Here is a 7068-nt window from a genome sequence, read left to right on the forward strand (position 1 = left end):
ATTCTGGAATTTAAATTGCTGAAATCTTAAATACTTTTCTGCAATTATTTGGATGGTGGTGTTGAACTGTAAATTACTTGTTCATTATGTATACATTGTAATTTACCTGGATATGGAGGATTGTATGCACCGGTATGAGACGGTGACATACTGGTGACGGTTTAGCTCCAAACACCTAAACCTAACCTAACGGATTTAAGGAATGGATTTATAAATATTGAATCCTAATTTTAGTTAAGACATGTCAACTGCAGCTAAGTTGTGTGGCTTCCTGGATTAATGGACGGAGGTTAAGTCACATCAACTGAATAAGTTGAGTGACTAACCAGTTGGTTTGTTGTATGTCAGTTTATTAAATGTTTGAACTACATACCCTGGATTTGGATGTATTATATATATATGTTTATGGTACCACGAGTTGAGCTTGAGTCTCAGACTCGTTGGTTAGGGTACGTATATGCGGTAGATGCGTAGCTGGTTATAATAGGTTGAGGTGTACCCTGTTAGGTCTAGGTACTCATGCCCACCTTTGGGTGCGTATTCGCATGTTGCCTTCTATTCAGGTTGAGACCCCTATTATGGACTAGTGAATGTCCTTTAGTGCTGATATATTTATACGTATGGATTAGATAGATATTGTGTGGTGTCTACGGTGTATCTGCGTATCGGGTCATTGTATGGATTGCGGTTAGATTAGAACTTGCTCGTGGGTCTGACCCATTCCTTTATTATTCTTTTCAGGTACATGACGGTTCCAGCCTTAGAACTTGATCGTGCTTGTCGAGGACAGTCTCACATTCATCTGATTACGTAGGATTTTTCTCGATGTTTCTAGCATTTTCTATTTTAAGTTTTCAGTTTTAGTTGAACTTTTGGTTAGGGGTCCACCAATGGATTCCCAAGTTGTAACCTTGAAGTTTTGAAGGATTGGAATTTTATTATTTCAGTTATGCATTGAGGGTTTTATAATTAATGTTTCTTTCAGTTTTATTCCATCTTTAATATTTCATTTTGTCATCTGTGTTCGCTTTAAAATACTTTAATTGTTTGATATTCCCTCGGGTTTGGGCTTGGGCCTAATCAACCTGTGTCTCGGATCCGAGGGGTATCACACTATGTTTTTATCAAGACTAAACTCCTGTTCTTATAATTAACACTCATGCAAAACAATGCAAATCATGCCACTGTGACGATATTCAACTTCATGCAAATATAATATTATTTAGTCACAAATGTAAGATTATTTATTTAATTGTGACCCACATGATTTGGACATGTGACATATTACTTAGTGGTTAAATAAAATAGATATTAGATTAATATTATATTATTTAGTCAACTTATAAATTACCTTTTTGGTAATTACTTATTGGAGAAGTGTTTTCCTTTCTTAATTCTTACTTTGATAGAAAGTATAATTATGTTATTAAAAAGAAAACTGGTTATCTCTCTGCCTTTATAAAATTGTATATACTCCATCAATTATGTACAATTAATGATATAACACGTAAAAGTTTTATGTGTGCAAAAGGCCAAGAGGGAAAAATTGGTTTTCACGTTTTGACTATTGCAGTTTAGCACGTTGTTCGTTCCGCAGAAAGGATCTCGACGTTAGACTTGATCTCTACGATATTTGCAATCACAGATCGAGGTATTTGTATCTAACTATATTTATTTATGCATTATAGATATGTGAGAATAATGAAGTTTTAAGATTATGGGATTCATGTTTATTTGTGATGAATGGCTTAACACGAATTAATTATAGTTTACATGTGGTATCAGAGCTTATGGTTTAGGAACTCGTTATTTTCCACTAAAGTTTGCATAAATAATATATATAAATTAAAATTAAAATTAAATAATTAAATTTGTTTTGAAATCGTGGGTGCATAATGGATTAGTATGATGGATCAGTTGATCAATTTATTTTGGTTTGCATGATCGATTTTTGAGCCTGTAAATTGATTTCTATAAATTGATTTCTTACCCTTATTGAATTGTTTAATATTTGAAGTATATGTATGAGTTTGTTTTTTTATTTCGTGCATGACTAGAATAGTAATTGGAATTGAAATAGTTGGTTTTGCTTTTTGCGTAAATCGAGTTGATGAATTTTAATGCTAACTACTAGTTTTTGTATAAACTTATATATATACTTGTTATCATATATCATTAATTACATATATGATAAATTAATGGAGAATGATTTATTTTATTGTAAAAAATTAAATTTCTGAAATAATGTGTGAGTTTAGAAATTTAATTTAATTTTGTTAGACATATAAATAAATTATTATTTTGTATCCAAACATGCATACATATTGGATAATCAATTTTAAATTGATTCAAGTATGATCTTCAAGTCTGAAAATAAAAATAACATATTTTATTATGTATATAAAGTAAAATGATATTTTTTATTGAATTTTTGGACTTTTAAGTTTCTAGGATTGAGACTACCTAAATTTGGATCGATCAGTATGAGTATATGTGTATAATATTAAATGGATAAATTAATGATTAATTAGTTACTAGTTAATTTAATATTCATATTATGTAAAGGTTGGTAGCTACCTGAGTGGCCTAATCATAATGGTTGATGAATATTAATTTTAGTAGTAAATATAATTACAATATTTTATGAATTGTGATATATATATATATATATATATATATTTGTGATATTCATGAATATTGAGTTTATTTGACCATGAAAAATAATTCTCCAAAGGGAATTGATTTTCAATTGATTAAATAAAAATTAATGGGTTGTGTGTATTTTTTAATTAGGTAGATATAGGATATCTAAAGGTAACTTATTTGTTTAATTAAATAATACATAACCAATGAAGGTATACATATAAATACTTGTAAGCATCACTATTAGTATTTTATAGTTGTCACCCAAAGGGGTACTATAGTTATACATTATATTTATATTTTTAAGTTATATATACATGTTGTTAATTCAAAGCATTATTGTTGTGAATATTTTATCTTATTATGTTTATTTTATTACATCCCTTAATACGCATGCTACATCTGTTATGGTTCTCAATAGGACTAACTTCTCATAATGAAATGAGTAAGTTAAGTTCAAAGCATTTTAAATTGAGAAACCTACTGTTATTACTGATAAAAATAGTGAGAAAGAAAAGATTCTCCATAAAGTTTGGAAGAGATCCAACAGATTAAGCATTATGGTTATGTGAATAATTGTTCCCCATAGTGATAGTGCTAAGGAATATTTTGACTAAAAGAATGTTTTCGTATTGTAGATAAATATCTAAAACGAAAATTATTAATTTATATCACTACTATGCAATTTTGTTAGTACTCTTACCATGTTTGGGTATGTTCTTAAGATGACTAATGTTGCTACAAAATTGAGAACCTTATGGATAATTATGGATGAGAAATTTCTCATTAAATTTATTCTCAATTTCTTGTCCACTCAGTATGTGTCATTTTGAATTAAGACAAGTGGAAGTGAATGAATTGACCATATGTTAATTTAGGAAGAGATAAGGCTTAAGCAGCTGATAATCATTATGGTCATCTAATTACTTAAGAAGTTATAAATAAATTTTGGGAATAAACTTAAAAAGGCGTTAAGTGAGCAACACTCAAAATTAAAAAATTTAGGTCAATTTACTAAAAGAAAGGAATGTAATAATGAAAAAGTGCCATTAATGTATTGAACACTTTTAGAAAGAGTACATAAAATATAAAGAATGATTCGAAAAGGAATGGTAAGCTTTTGGCTTTTGTATATTTCGAATTACTTATTGAAATTCTTTCTAATACATGATAGGTTGACTTAAGTGTGACGTCTCCGATTTTTGGCATTTTCCGTTTTCAAGAAATCTTGTTGTCGCAGGGGTATTTATGTCTTTTCACATGTTATGTACGGGATTGTGGTTGGGTCTAGTAACATTTTTATGCATTTAATTTTATATGATTTATGTAGCATTCATGTGGTGCATTTTTGTGTGTGGTGTAAGAATTGAAGTAAAAGAAAATAGAAAAGAAATTCATAGTGGAAGGGCCTACCACTATCTCAAATAAGTGGCTAGAGACCATTTTTGGTCTCTCACTCACTCTCTCCCTGCTACTCTCTCTTCCACTCTCTCAAACTTGCATTTTCTCTTTTTTTTTTCAAACCAATCTTTGAGACTTGATTACTCACTCATTACTTGGCGGACTAAGGTGCCGTTGGAGGCAAAATGAAGAGCACGACGAGCTCTACACACTCATACCAACAATTTCAGTTTTGAGCCTTCCTTTGGAGTTCGAATTTGAGGACCCATTGTTAGGGTTTTGGTGCAAACTTGAGGTAGGGACCCTTAATTTATGATGTTCTTGCTCTTTTGTGAATTTTACATTCTTTGTGTAATAAACATGCTTAAATTGAGAATTTATTTCTTTAACGTTGTGTAAGTGATGTCTAGAGAATTTTGATGATCTTGAATATGATTTGTTTTATGTGAAAAGTATGTCTAGATGGTGTTTTGTTGTGTTTATTATGGTGATGATCTATTTATAAATGTTGAACATGATGTATGCTTGATTGGGTGTTGTAATTCTTTAAATGCCATAATATTGGGAGTATGGAATATATGTGCATACATGTTCCATTGGGTTGTATGAAATGGGAGAAATTTGTCTCGAAATGAAATCGAGAATTTCAGGAAAGTGTTTTGGATAAAATGGTTTTATGCAAACCCGGTCGCTGCGGGGTTACCAACGGGCCGGAGGTTAATATAGCCTAGAAGAGACTAGGGAGTCGACTTAGCGTGGTTGAGCTAGCTGGGCCCCATAATGACGCCGCGGGGTTACCAAGGGTCAGGGACACTAGCCAATCCTCCTCTCATGTTGCGGCGGCTTCACCAAAGGGTGGGCTGTATTAACAGTTTGAAAGTAATGATTTTGAGAATAAAAATGGGGAGTGACATTGGCATGCATTCGCATTCCACGGCATTACATTCTTTGTATTCGAATTTGGTTGGAATGACGTATTAATCCCCTATGTTGCATGTTCCCTATTTCCCATTGGCCTATGCTTTGATTGGATTCACAGGGACCCAAGACGCATGTCTTAAGTGTCACCTACTGAGCATATAGCTCACCCTACTATATATATCTTTTTTTTTCAGGTTTTGGAAAAGAACCGGCGGATGCTAATCCACCTTAAAATGGAAAGTTGTTAGAAGATGATTTTTGCTATTTAGTATTTGGCCATTTCATGTATAATCATAGTTTTTTTTTTAAGAATGTAAATAAGTTTGCAATTATGGCCATCGGATAATGTAATTAAGTTTTATTCAATCATAAGCCTTTTGTGTATTTAAGTAACGTGTGGTGATTCATGTTGTTGATGGTTGTGGTATTTTTATTTGATGTTAAAATGTAATTAACTTTTAATTACACTAAATCCTCTAGTGTATTTTAGTGACGTGTGGTAAATTACGTTAATAACGTGGTTGTTGTACTTGAAGTTATTGTTGAAATGTATTAAAAAAATTACACGTACGTGTAGTGGCGTGGGTGTTTGAATTATCAACTGTTGGTGTACGTGGGTTGCACAGGACAGTGGGAAGTGGAAGTGAAGATTTTCCAGAACCGGTCGACGTATAGCTTCCCAAACCAGTCTACCGGTATCTTCACAGTGTGTGTTTGAGTAGTTCACGTCCCAAACCAGTCGACGTATGGCATCTCATACGTCGACCGGTATCATGTCCCAAACCAGTCGACGTATGGCTTCCCATACGTCGACCGGTATCCATTGTAACTCACCTTCCAAACCAATCGACGTATCGGTATCTCGACAGTAGGCATTTCCACTATTCATGTCCCAAACCAGTCGATGTATGATGCGTATACGGCGACCGGTTTATGTTACTTATGTAATATGTGTTTAGTTTCCCAAATTATACTTTGGCACCCTAGTGAAGTTTCATGTAATTATTTTATAACCCACTAAAATGCCATAATTACATTTTAACTACCAAAAGGACTTTATTGCCCTGAACTTTATTTTAATAGTTACGTGATACAAGTAAATGACTGTTATACCCTTGAGTCCCAATTTATGGAATTATGGTAAATTACCATCTTGCCCTTTTTGGACCTCGACATTTAAATTTAATGTGAAATGACCGTGTTGCCCTTGGATGTTTTTGGGTCGGGTTAGGACCCGTTTAATGATCCGGATCCATGAGGATTTGGGTCGTTATAGAATGGTATCAGAGCGTGGCTTCAAAAACCTTTGGGACGACGGGTAGAGGCCTACATAGAGTTGCGTGGGGTGTTGTTTGCATTATTTACGTGATTCCTTGCTACGTGTTTATTTATTTGGACAAGTATGTTTAATTGTTTATGTGCTTACGTGCTTAAATGTTTACGTTAAATGTTTCTTGCATAGTTGTGCATGTTAAATGTTGGTACGTTATCATTTCGTGTTAAGTCGTCCACAGTGGACTTTAGCGTCATGTTTTTGAACCATTCTCTTGTTTTATAGCACGATGTCACGATGTGAAGAGTTAAGGGAAGTTGGCCCTAGGCCAACAAGGGGTGATGTTGGTGAGAGCTTTAGCTCCAATCCGAAGGAGCTAAATGATGAGGACACGTTTCTTAGGAACTTGATTCCCCCAAAAGTTGTCACCCAGATGAGGGATAATGTTGAAGCACCTGTAAAAATGGGTGAAGGTTCTGTGGCACTGGAGTTGAATCGTGTAACACCCCCACATTTTCCACGCATAAGTTGATCAGGCTTATACACGAAAAACGAGGGATATCAAAAACAATTGGCAATATACAAGCATGGAATACAAAATGATGGAAATAAAAGAATTTAGACAGGAAAGAAACATTAAATGATACAACATCCATCCATCCTTTATTTAATACAGTACTTCATTACAACTTGAAAATCCTACGTCAGGGATCCCTAAATATAACCCTGAGAGTTCAACGTCAAAAGTAAATAAAAACTGAAACTGAAGTATTACATAAAACTTCTACCCTGCACTGGATCGTAAGAGTAGATGAGTTCGGATGATGGTC

The sequence above is a fragment of the Cornus florida genome, unplaced genomic scaffold (assembly GCF_030987335.1).
Source record: "Cornus florida cultivar Cherokee Brave unplaced genomic scaffold, ASM3098733v1 CherokeeBrave_3.0.0_Hap2_Chr02, whole genome shotgun sequence".
Classification (NCBI taxonomy): domain Eukaryota; kingdom Viridiplantae; phylum Streptophyta; class Magnoliopsida; order Cornales; family Cornaceae; genus Cornus; species Cornus florida.